This window comes from Heterodontus francisci, chromosome 23, assembly GCF_036365525.1.
Source record: "Heterodontus francisci isolate sHetFra1 chromosome 23, sHetFra1.hap1, whole genome shotgun sequence".
NCBI classification, from domain to species: domain Eukaryota; kingdom Metazoa; phylum Chordata; class Chondrichthyes; order Heterodontiformes; family Heterodontidae; genus Heterodontus; species Heterodontus francisci.
This window is the reverse complement of record NC_090393.1, coordinates 66,513,726-66,527,547: the sequence shown is the minus strand read 5'-3', so window position 1 is coordinate 66,527,547 and position 13,822 is coordinate 66,513,726.

Genomic DNA, 13,822 nt, shown 5'->3' with positions numbered 1-13,822 from the left:
TATCTTTGCGTCATCAGCAGATTTAGCAACCATACCTTCAGTCCCTTCATCTAAGTCATTTATATAAATTATAATAAGTTGAGGTCCCAGCACTGATCCTTGTGACACACCACTCATCACATCCTGCCAAACAGAAAATGATCCATTTATGCCTATTCTCTGTTTCCTATTAGCTAGCCAATCTACTATCCACACCTAAAAATTATGCCCTACACCTTGAGCTTTTATTTTCCGCAATAACCTTTGATGTGGCACCTTATCAAATGCCTTCTGGAAACCTAAGTACAATACATCCACTGGTTCCCCTTTATCCACAGCACATGTTACTTCTTCAAAGAACTCCAATAAATTGGTTAAACATGATTTCCCTTTCACAAAACCATGTAGACTCTGCCTGATGACTTTGAATTTGTCCAAGTGCCCTGCTATAACATCTTTAAGAATAGATTCTAACATTTTCCCTAACACAGATGTTAAGCTAACTGGCCTGTAGTTTCCTGCTTTCTGTCTCCCTCCCTTTTTGAATAAAGGAGTTACATTGGCTATTTTCCAATCTAATGGAACCTTCCCTATATCTAGGAAGTTTTGGAAAATTAAAACCAGAGCATCAACTATCTCACTAGCCACTTCCGGACCTGGGGAATCGTCAGCCCGCAGCTCTAACAATTTGTTCAGTACCACTTCCCTGGTGATTGTAATTTTCTTGAGTTCCTCCCTCCCTTCCATTCCTGATTTACAGCTAATGCAGGGATGTTACTTGTATCCTCAAATACCTGTTCAATTCATCTGCCATTTCCTTATTTTCTGTTATTAATTCCCCAGACTCACTTTCTATAGGACCATGCTCACTTTGTTAAATATTTTCTTTTTAAAATATCTATAGAACCTCTTACTATCTGTCTTTATATTTCTAGCTAGCTTTCTCTTGTACTCTAATTTTACCTTCCTTATTAATCTTTTAGTCATTCTTTGCTGCTTTTTATATTTTGTCCAACCTTCTGACCTGCCTCCCATCTTTGTGCAATTATATGCTTTTTCTTTAAGTTTGATGCTATCTTTATCTTTTTTAGTTAACCACAGATGATGGGTCCTTCCCTTGGAATTTTTCTTTCTTGTTGGAATGTATCTATTCTGTGTATTATGAAATTTCCCATTAAATATCTGCCACTGCATCTCCATTGGCCTATCCCTTAACCTACTCTGCCTGTTCATTTTTGGTAATGCTGCTTTCATCCCCTCATAATTGCCCTTATTTAAGTCTAAAATACTTGTCTTAGACCCACTCTACTTTGCGCGGCGCAGTGGTTAGCACCGCAGCCTCACAGCTCCAGGGACCCGGGTTCAGTTCTAGGTACTGCCTGTGTGGAGTTTGCAAGTTCTCCCTGTGACTGTGTGGGTTTCCGCCGGGTGCTCCGGTTTCCTCCCACAGCCAAAGACTTGCAGGTTGATAGGTAAATTGGCCATTATAAATTGCCCCTAGTGTAGGTAGGTGGTAGGAGAATGGTGGGGATGTGGTAGGGAATATGGGATTAATGTAGGATTAGTATAAGTGGGTGGTTGTTGGTCGGCACAGACTCGGTGGGCCAAAGGGCCTGTTTCAGTGCTGTATCTCTCTCTCTCTCTCTACTCTCCCTCAAACTGAATGTAACATTCAATCATATTATGATCACTGCTGCCTCGGGGCGCCTTCACTATGTGGTAATGACTTAGTCCTATCTCTGCACAATAACAGGTCAAGTATAGCCTGCTCTCTGTTTGACTCCAGAACGTGCTGTTCTAAGAAACTATCCCGAAAACATTCTATGAACTATTCATCTAGGCTACCTTTGCCCATCTGATTCTTCCAGTCTAAATGTAGATCAAAATCCCCCATAATTATCATCGTACCTTTCTGATAAGCTCTCATTATTTCTTCCTTTATACCCCGTCCTACCATGTGGTTACTGTTAGGGGGCCGATACACCACTCCCACAAGTGACATCTTGCCTTTATTATTTCTCATCTCTACCTAAACCACTTCTACATCCTGGTTTCCTGCAATTAGGTCATCCCTCTCTATTGTGCTAATACCATCATTAATTAACAGAGACACTCCTCCACTTTTCCTCACTTCCTGTCCTTCCGAAATGCCATGTACCCTTCAATATTCAGGTCCCAATCTATGTCATCCTGCAGTCATGTCTCAGTAATAGCTATCAGATTGTACTTATGTATTTCTATTTATTTATTTTGATTTTATTTAGAGATACAGCACTGAAACAGGCCCTGTGCCGACCATCAACCACCCATCTATACTAATCCCATATTCCTACCACATCCCCACCTTCTCTATATTCTCCTACCACCTACCTATACGAGGGGCAATTTATAATGGCCAATTTACCTATCAACCTGCATGTCTTTGGTTGTGGGAGGAAACCGGAGCACCCGGCGGAAACCCACACGGTTCATAGGGAGAACTTACAAACTCCACACAGGCAGTACCCAGATTTGAACCCGGGTCGCTGGAGCTGTGAGGCTGTGGTTCTAACCACTGCGCCACTGTGCCTTTCAGTTCATCTGTTTTATTTTAGAATGCTACGTGCATTCAGATACAGGGCCTTTAGTTTTGTCCTTTTATTATTTTTGTAACCTCAAGCCTTGTCTGCTAATTTACTCTTAGATTTGTATTCACTGTTCCTTCCTGTCACGTGTTTATCTTTTCCCTTTCTCTCTTGCCTTGTCTCTACTCTTTGATTTACCACATCTTCCAAAATTGGATCCCTTGCCCCCACTATTTAATTTAAAATCCTCTCTACTTCCCTAGTTATTCAGCTCGCTAGAACACCAGCCCCAGAATGGTTCAGGTGTAGACATCCCAAATAGTGAAGAATTTTGCTGACTATTTTAATCTTGCCCCGAACCAGAAGAAGCAAACATAGAATCTGAGCTCAAGTAAATAACCCTCCTAGAATGCAGTCGAATAGAGAGGAGATGCAGCTTCAAAAGGAAAGAGAGTACCAGTTCAAAAGAAAGGAAATACACTTGCAGAGGGATGGAGAAGAAAGAGAGGCAGCGGCAAAAAAGGTTGTGTTAGAAAGACTGCAAGCGCACGATGAGAATGCCGCCAGCAATTTAAACAGGATCCACAATTCGGAGCAAAACTTTGACATTATGAAACACTCTAAAGTCATGCCAAAATTTAATGAGGAGGAACTTGAGACTGATTTCATCTACTTTGAGAAAAAAGCTAATAGACTAAACTGGCCGAAAGAACATTGGACTATCCTCCTGCAAGGCGAATTGGTAGGTAGGGCTTGCAAAGTATTTCTCTGCTGTCAGAAGAGAGTTCTTCTGACTACGAACAAACTAAAATGGCAATTCTGCATGCGGATGAGTTGGTACCTGAAGCCTATCGACAGAAATTTAGAAACATTTGGAAAAGACCTGCCCAGACTTTGAAATTGAAAGAATTAAACATGTGGCTTTCAATCATTGAATACGATCTCTAAAGTTAGACACCTCATATGAAAATTTGAGAGAGATAATTCTATTAGAAGAATTTAAAATTAGCATCCCAATTAATATAAGAACCTATATTGAGGAGTAAGGAATTACAAGGGTGAGGGAAGCCGCCACCATGGCAGATGACTATGAGCTTATTCATAAACCCTTTTCGCAGGGAAAGTCCTTCCATAATAATAATTCTCAGAGGTTCAGAAAGGACAGAAGATGGGAAAGTGATAATAGATGGAGTGCTAGCAATAGGAAAGTAAAAAGTGACATTGCAAAAAGGCCTCCACCAGTGAAGAAAGAAAATGCAGAGGGAAGGAATGTTTTCCACAGACCTGTGTGTTCCCATTGCAGTAAAGCAGGGCATGTGAAAGCTGGCTGCTGGAAGCTAAAGGGAAGACCAGTTAGTTTTGTAGGAGTGCACAGGGCTAGCCAAGAAAAGGGTAGCAAGGCAGACCCTAACCATGGTAGGAACCCTGCAAAGAATACAGCCGTAGGTATGGCAGAGGTAGAGAAAATTCCTGAAGGCTATCAGGATTTTATTTTAACAGGAAAGGTGTCCCATACCCCTCTAGAGAGACAGGCAAACCCATTGTCCTATTTCGAGACACAGGGGCTACTCAATCGTTCATGCTGGGTAAAGGAATGACCTTCCCACCAGGGAGCTTGCTAAAAGCAAAGGTTCTGATAAAAGGGATTGAGGGGGGATACTTGTCTGTACTTATGTATCAGGTTCACTTGCAGTGTGACCTAGTTTCTGGACCAGTTACTGTAGGGATTTTCCCTAGTCTACCTGTGGCCAGAATAGACTTGCTACTCGGCAATGATTTGGCTGGGGATAAGGTGGTCGCAGCCCCAGTGACATTAGACCAGCCAAATGAGGCAAAAGAGACAGAACAAATACAGGAGGAAGTCCCAGGAATCTTTCCTGCCTGTGTAGTAACAAGGGTCATGACCAAACAAGCACCCAAAGAGAGAGCAGAGTCTGTAAATCAGTCATGTGACCCAGAGGTCTGGCTGGCCAAAACATTTTTTAGAGATTTAGGGGTGGTATACAGTAGACCCTCCTTAATTGAAGTCCAGCAGGCAGACCCTGATTTATAAAGGATAGCACAGACAGCCTATACTGAGGCAGAGGCAGAGAAACTGCCTGAGCATTACTGTTTTAAAAATGAAGTGGAGACCCCTACAGCAACCCACAGAGGAGGCGTGGACAGTAGTTCACCGAATTGTATTTCCCCCTAAATATCGCAGAGAGATCCTGCGAATTGTCCATGAAACTCCTATGGCTGGGCATGTGGGTATCTGAAAGAGTCAGGCCTGGATTAGCCGACAATATTACTGGCCTCAAATCCACAAGGACGTGGTCAAACTTTGTCGGACCTACCATACCTGCCAGGTTGTTGGGAAACCACAACCTACAATCAAACCTGCTCCGCTGATCCCCATTCTTAATTTCGAGGAACCTTTCTAATTGACCGCATGAGACCCCTACCCAGAACCACGACAGGTTATCAATACATTTTAACCATCATGGATATGACTACCCAATGCCCAGAAGCCATACCCTTGAGGAAAATTACTGCCAAAGCTGAGGGGTTAACCTAGTTCTTCACCAGATATGGACTCCCCCGAGAACGTCAGTCTGATCCGGGAACCAATTTTATGTCTCGACTGTTCCAGGAGGCTGTGCAAAGCCTTGGTGTTGACCATCTGAAATCTTCAACATATCACCCACAATCACAAGGGGCTCTGGAACAGTACCATCTGACCCTAAAAACTATGCTCTGAGTATGTTGTTGTGAATACTGAGACAAAGGAGTAATTTTCCTGCTGTTTGCTACCAAGGATTCCCCTCGTGAATCCATAGGTTTTAGCCCCTTCAAATTGATTTTCGGATGTGATGTGAGAGGCCCCCTAAAATTAATCAAAGAAGTCACATGAGGAACGGGAGCACGCGGAGAAACTGATGAGATTCCAGAAGGGTCAAAGGGAGGAAATTTCAATACTCAATGGTGTGTCCAGCTTCCTGGAAAGACTTTTCCAAACCTCTGCGGTGGAAAAGGAACACCTCAAACCCTCTCAGGAAGAAATGAAAGGGCAGGCAGGTAAGAAAGCTGCAGGCCATGAGTTTAAGCTAGGAGACCATGTTCTGATGCTCCTACCCCTGCAGGGCAAACCTCTAAAAGCCAGGCTTAGCGGCCCATATAGTGTAGGGAAAAAGGTGAATGATATAAATTACTTAATTAATACACCAGACAGGAGGAAAAAACAAAGACTGTGCCATGCTAACATGTTAAAAAGATACCACAGTCAGGAATCCGACAGACCAGTAAGTGTGTGCCAGGCAGTAAAAGCGGAAGAGGAACAGAGCAGAAGTGAGGACGAAGTGGAAGAGGAAGAGAACCCGAAAATTCTCAAATCAAACCCCCAAATGGCAAATTGGAAAACACTGAAATTCTAAGGAGATTAGACACAATTCTTGTCTATCTCTCTGAACAGCAAAGACAGGACCTAACTACATTACTAAAGGAGTTCAAGGAAGTCTGTAGGGACAAACCAGATTGCACACCCTTAACAATACATAGTGTAGATGCAGAAGAGATCCCACCAATAAACCCTATAGATTGAACCCCGATAAGCTAGCTCAACTCCACAGGGAAGTCCAATACATGCTGGAAAATGATTTAATTGAACCCAGTCAAAGTAGCTGGAGCTCTCCTATAGTACCATCTCCCAAGCCTGATGGTTCGGCCAGACTCTGCATTGAATACTGCAAGGTCAATGCAGTTACCAGAACCAACTTATAGCCAATCCCCTGTATCAAAGACTGTATCAACCAAGTAGAAAATTACATCTACATCAGCAAAATAAATTTATTAAAAGGAAACTGGCAAGTGCCAATGAGCCAGCAGGCAAAGGAAATCTCAACCTTTGTCACCCCCGATGGTCTATTTCAGTGCAAAGTAATGCCATTTGGTCTGAAAAATGCCACAGACACGTTCCAAAGATTAATGAACCAGGTGGTAGCTGGTTTGAACAACCATGTTGTTTACCTCAGTGACTTGTTAGTTTTCAGCAATACCTGGGAAAACCATTTAAATAATTTAAGGGAACACTTTTAGGGTCTAAGAGGGCATACCTAGTGGCCAACTTGGCAAGAAGGGGAGATGCTGGCATAGTGGTAATGTCAATGAACTGGCAATCCAGATATCCAGGCTAATGCCCTGGGGACATGAGCTCAAATTTAAATTCAATTAATTAATACATTCAATTAATTAATAAAAATCTGGAATTGAAAGCTAGTCTTAGTAATAGCTGCTTCCTTAACAGACCTGAAAAGTGCAAAATTGCTGTGGTCAGAGCAGTGCCAGCTAGCTTTCGAAAAGTTAAAGGTAATCTTAACAAACAACCTAGCATTGGCAGCCCCGAATTTCAATAACCTTGAAGATGACTATTGATGTCAGTGATGTTGAGTGTTAGTCTGAGATGATAATTTAGGCTTTGAGAAACCAATTATCTATTTGCCAAAAAAATTCTAAACAGACATCAGAAGTATTCCAGCACAGAAAAAGAAGCATTAAGGATATTCCTAGCTGTTCAACATTTCGAAGTCTAAATAATAATAGACACAAAAAGATTCAAATTTACACAGCCCACAGCCCGCTCACATTCCTGGAAAACTTCAAAGTTAAAAATGCCAGGCTTTTTCGATGGAGTTTACTTCTCCAACTATTTAACCTGAAAATTATACACACAGGGGGAAGAAAAAACATTCCAGTCCATGCACTGCCCAGCATGTGAAAAACACAATCAACAAAAGTCTGTACCAGAATCAGGTGTGAAAGCCTGAGGAATGTATGAGATGGTGGTGTGGTCCTATCTCTTCTTTCTTCCTTTCTTTCAAGCCACAAGAAACAAATAACAAAAAAATGAAATTCAAGGCATTTCATTTTTTCCCCTTTTTGTGGGAGGTGTCACATTCACAGGAAGGGCAGCAATGGAAATGCAAGATAAACCAAAGAGTTATAAAAAAAAAATAGAGCAATTTAAAAGACTGGTGCACTTGCCTTCAACAAGTTGGAGGAAAAAGTCACATGACACATACCTTCACCTGCACTAAAATATACATCCATGTCTGCTAGGACTGATACTCACTAACCGCATCTGCATTGAAATTTAACAGCTCAGTACACCTGGATGTGAACTGTCCACAAAATGAGCTAAAACAAAGGCATTAGAGATGCTCTATCTCCAGCTACAATCACTACAGTGAGGTGTAAACATCCCTCATCTTATCAAAATGGGATGAGATTAGATGCCATTGTACAGCCCCTCAGGAACAGAAAGCCTAAAGTCACATGGGCGAAATGATCACTTTATGAATTTACCTTTAAAGGTAAATTTTTGGGAGAACAAAGGAAGTCATCAGTCATCAAGTTGTCAGAACATCAAGATTATCATTCTGGGATCTCCAGTCACAGAGAGAACATCAAAAGCCATTTTAATTCCAGTGCAAGGTTGAGAGAGAGAGAGATATCAATTCCAGTTAAGGCATTTGAACCTTGCTCAGAAGAGTTGGAAAGTAACTGCAGCAGAGAAGTAAGAGAGTGCCTTTTGAACAACTCCTCCACTTGTGAAAATTGAACTAAGAGACACCAGCACCATCTTCAAACTGAAGTGTTGTGTGCCGGGAGACTTCAGCAACCCAGCAAAGCCAAGACGACCAGCGAACAGGCCTGCAACTTTAAAACTCACCTTCTAAGAGAATCCCACAGGTGTTGCCTGAAACAGCAGACCTTTGCAACTTGAACCCTTAATGCCTCTTGCCCTTTACCTTCTATTTATCTTTTCTTGAGTTTGCATGAACGAGTGAATGCATGCATGGGTGGTGTTGCGAACATTTTGGGTGATTATTGTTTAATAAATATTTAATCTTCTGTTTAAACTCAAGAGACAACCTGTCACTGTCTGTTTATTTGGACAACAAAACACAGGGGCTGGAACACTAATTTAAAACAAAACACATGGATGTGAAATTGGCTGTGACAGGAAACAGAGAGTAGTGATTAATGGATTTTTTTGGGCTGGAGGAAAGTTTGTCGTGGAGTTCCCCAGGGATCAGTGTTGGGACCCTTGCTCTTCCCGATATTTATTAATGACTGAGACCTTAGCGTACAGGGCACAATTTCAGAATTTGCGGATGATATGAAACTTGGAAACATTATGAACTGTGAGGAATGTAGAACTTCAAAAGGACATAGACAAGTTGGTGGAATGGACAGACAGGTGGCAGATGAAGTTCAATGTGGAGAAATGTGAAGTGATTCATTTTGGTAGGAAGAAGATGGAGAGACAATATAAAATAAAGGGTACAATTCTAAAGGGGATGCAGGAGCAGAGGGACCTGGGTGTATCTGTGCATAAGTCATTGAAGGTGGCAGGATGGGTTGAGAGGTCAGTTAATAAAGCATACAGTATCATGGACTTTATTATTAGGGGCATAGAGTACAAGAGCAAGGAAGTTATGTTGAACTTGTATAAGACACTAGTTCAGCCTCAGCTGGAGTATTGCGTCCAATTCTGGGCACCACACTTTAGGAAAGATGTGAAGGCATTGAAGAGAGTACAGAAAAGATTCACGAGAATGGTTCCAGGGATGAGGGAAAAAAAACATAGAAACATAGAAAATAGGAGCAGGAGTAGGCCATTCGGCCCTTCGAACCTGCTCTGCCATTCATTATGATCATGGTTGATCATCCAACTCAGTAACCTGCTCCCGCTTTCTCCCCATATCCTTTGATCCCTTTCACCCCAAGAGCTATATCTAACTCCTTCTTAAAACATACAATGTGTTGGCCTCAACTGCTTTCTGTGGTAGCGAATTCCACAGGCTCACCACTCTCTGGATGAAGAAATTCCTCCTCATCTCAGTCCTGAAAGGTTTACCCCGTATCCTTAGACTATGACCCCTGGTTCTGGACACCCCCACCATCGGGAACATCCTTCCTGCATCTACCCTGTCAAGTCCTGGTAGAATTTTATAGGTTTCTATGAGATCCCCCCTCACTCTTCTGAACTCCAGCGAATATAATCCAAATCGACTCAATCTCTCATCATACGTCAGTCCCGCCATCCCAGGAATTAGTCTGGTAAACCTTTGCTGCACTTCAGTTATGAAGACAGATTTGAGAAGTTAGGACTGTTTTCCTTGGAGAAGAGAAGGCTGAGAGGTGATTTGATCGAGGTATTCAAAATCATGATGGATCTGGACAGAGTAGATAGAGAGAAACTGTTCCGACTCATGAAAGGATCGAGATCGAGAGGGCACAGATTTAAAGTATTTGGTAACAGAAGCAAAAGTGACACGAGGAAAAAGTTTTTCACGCAGCGAGTGGTTAAGGTCTGGAATGCGCTGCCTGAGAATGTGGTGGAGGCAGGTTCAATTGAAGCATTTAAAAGGGAATTAGACAGTTACCTAAAAGGAAGAATGCGCAGGGTTATGGGGAGAAGGCAGGGGTGTGGCAATAGGTGATTTGCTCATTCGGAGAGCTGGTGCAGACATGATGGGCCGAATGACCTCCTTCTGTGTTATAATAATTCTGTGATTCGATGACTACCTGTGGTCAGTTGGGAAGTGACCAGTGGAAACCAGCCACACCATTTTCCACCTGTCCACAGCGATAATAAAATCTGGTTGTATTTGAGCAGAGTATCTGACTGTACAGTAGACAGTTTATAGCTAAATACTGACTAGGCTTTTGGTTTTTAAAAGCATAAAAAGTGCAGAGAGTTTAATACTTGTTTAAAAAAGGATTTTTCTCTGAATTGGTGCATGCTGGGTGACTGTGTGTGATCTCCCCTCACTGAGTCACATTCACACCTCCTGCCCTGGGCATTAGGGCCACAAACCAAACATTGAAAAGCCGGCTCGAGGTGTGAGCCTGGGAAACCAGTGTGCGAGATGGCCAATCGGCAGAGACTTGCCTGCAGAGGGATGCGGGGGAAGGGGAGAGGGACGGGGAGAATCAGGGGAGGATCAGGGGAGGGGGAGGGGCAGGGAGAAGAGCAGGGGCAGGAGAGGGGGGCAGAGGAGGGGTGCCGGGATTGGGAGGGAAGGGGAGGAGCTGGGGAGGGGTGGAGCACGACAGGGGAAGGAACAGAAGAGGGAATGGGTGGAGGCCGGGGTAGGGGAGGAGAGGGGCAAGGGAGGGGGCATGTGAAGGAGAAGGGGATGGGAGGAGAAGAGGCAGAGGGAGGGGAGGGATAGGGAGGAGCAGGGCAGGGGGAGGAGCAGGGGGAGGGGGTGCAGGGGAGAGGAGGGGGTGGGACAGTCTGGTTAGGGCTGTGCCTGGAAGGGGGTGGGGAATATTTAATGGGCTGGGTCCAGGGAGGTGTCTGTTATGGGGTTGGACTGAGTGGGGGCAGACAGGCTAAAGTGTTACAAGGGCTGGACTGGGTAAAGCTTGTTCTGGCTAGGTTGGGGATCCCAGTGAGTGTTACAAGGACTGGGGTCAGGGTGAGCACGTGAGTGTTAGAGGATGGGCCTGAGAGGTGGGGGTCGGGTTGTAGTGTTGGAGTCTCAGGGAAGGTGAGCAGGTGAGAGTTATGGGGGCCGAGGCCTTGGAGGACACGGGTTGTAAGTGAATGTTATAGGGTCTGGAGTGCTGGGGAATGGTATTCATGTAGAGTGCATTATTCTGCTATCACATGTGCTAACAGTTAACATTTCCATTCAAAGAGTAGCCAGAGTAATTTCACACAGCACATCCTGCATTGTATCCAATATCACACTGCACCAGGCCAACCAGCCAGCATTAACCTGATGGTGAACAAACACAAGCCATCGGGGACATGATCTCCCTCTGTGAAGAAGTCAGTGATAGCTGTATTCCAAAGTCTGAATGCCAACTTCCAGCCTTGTGTAAACATATGGAAACTTTGCCAGTTGTCACACACAATCTGTAGGTTCAGGGAGTGGAAGATATTGATTGGGATAATGTTAGAGTAAAGGGAAAGAAGGGGGAGGGATTTCTGAAATACGTTCAGGGGAACTTCTTTGACCAGTATGCTCTCAGTCCAACTAGAAAGGAGGCATTTCTGCATCTGATGCTGGGAAATGAGGTGGGCCAAATGGACCAAGTGTCTGTGGGGAGCATTTGGGTAAGAGGGATCATTGTATAATAAAGTTTAAACTAGTAATTCAGTAAAGCAAGGAACAATATAAGGTAGAACATCTAGATTGGAAGAGGGCTAATTTCAATGCGACGGTAAGGGATCCAGTCAGGATAAAATAGAACCAAAGACTGACAAGAAAAGCTGTAATGGAACAATGGATTATCTTTTAGAAACAGATGCTTCAGGTACAGGCTAGGAACATTCCAACAAGGGCGAAAGGTAGAGAATCAAAAATAGAGATCCTTGGATGACGAGGATGAAGAAAATGATGAAACAAAGAAGAGGGTGTATGATGCATTCTGGGGAATTGTACAAGTGAGAACCAGGCCATATACAATAAGTTGAGAGGGGAGGTGAAGAGGGAAATAAGACTGGCAAGGAGAGAATATGAGAATAGTATGGAAGTCCACTTAAAAAGGAACCCAAAAATCTTCTACTGGCACATAAATAGTAAGCAGGTAGGAAAAAGTGGAGTGAGGCGTATTAAAGACAAAGAGGGTAATATATGGTTAGAGGTACAGGGAAAGGTTAATATACTTAATGAGTTCTTTGTATCAATGTTTACTAAGTAAGAGGAATCTGACAAAATATTGGTAGAAGTGGAGAGAGTAAAGACAAGGGATAGAGTAAAAATTGGATGTGGAGGAGGTACTGGAAAGACTGGCTATGCTTAGGGTAGATAAGTCACCAGGCCCAGATGGCTTGTATCACAGGTTGCTAAAGGTAGTGGAGGTGGAGATAGTGTTTGCCATAATCTTCCAATTTTCCCTAGATATGGGGGAGATGCCAGAGGATTGGAGAATGGCAAATGTGACGCCCTTATTCAAGAAAGGGTGTAAGGACAATCCTAGCAACTACAGGCCCATTAGTTTAACATTAGTGGTGCGTAAGGTTTTAGAAACAATAATCAGGGAAAATGTCAACAGGCCGGAAGGTTCGAACTAATTAATGATAGTCAGCACGGATTTGTAAAAGGCAGATCATACTTGACTAATTGAATTTTTTGATGAAGTAACAGAGAAGGTTGATGAAGGGATGTTCTTTATATGGATTTTAAGAAAGAATTTGATAAGGTACCACATAAAAGGCTGATTAACAAAATTGAGGTTCATGGAATAGAAGGGTCAGTGTCCAATTGGATTAAAAGTTGTCTTCAGAACAGAAGACAATGATTTGTGGTAAATGATTGTTTTTCAGACAATGGTGTTCCCCAAGGGTCAGTACTGGACCACTGCTTTTTTTGATATATATATAAATGACTTGGATCTTGGAATACCGAGCATAATTTCAAAATTTGCTGATGATTCTAAACTTGGAGGAGTGGCAAACAGTGAGGATGATATGAACTGCCTGCAATAGGACATAGATAGGCTAGTACAATGGGCAGACAAGTGGCAGATGGAATTTAATGCAGATAGGTGTGAAGGGATGCATTTTGGTAGAAGGGTTAGGGTGAGGCAAGATATACTTAATGGCCCAGTTCTAAAGAGAGTGCAGGAACAGAGGGACCTGGGGTGTATGTGCATTGATCTTTGAAAGTGGCAGGACATATAGAGAGAGTGGTTAGTTAAGCATATGGAATCTTAGGCTTCATAAACAGAGATATTGAGTACAAAAGCAGGGGAAGTTATGCTGAACCTTTATGAAGCTCTGATTAGATTACAACTGGAGTATTGCATTCAGTTCTGGTCACCACACTTTTGGATGGTTCTGAGGGTCCTTGAGAGGGTGCAGATGAGATTTACCAGAATCGTTCCAGGGATGAGGGATTTTAGTTCCAAGGTTAGGTTGGAGAAGCTGGGGTTGTTCTCCTTGGAGCAAAGGAGTATGAGAGGAGATTTGATAGAGGTGTACAAGGTTATGACAGGTTTAGATAAGTTAGACAAAGGAAAACTGTTCCCATTAACTGATGGCACAAGGACGAGGAGACACAGATTGAAGATTTTGGGCAACAGAGGCAGGAGGAATGTAAGGAAGAACCTTTTTTGCACAGCAAGTAATAATGACCTGGAACTCATTGTCCACAAGGGTGGTGGAAGCAGAGATGATCAATGATTTCAAAAGGAAATTGGACGGGCACTTGAAGCGAATAAACTTGAAGGGCTATGGGGATAGAGCAGAGTGGGACTGACTGCATAGCTCCACGAAGAGC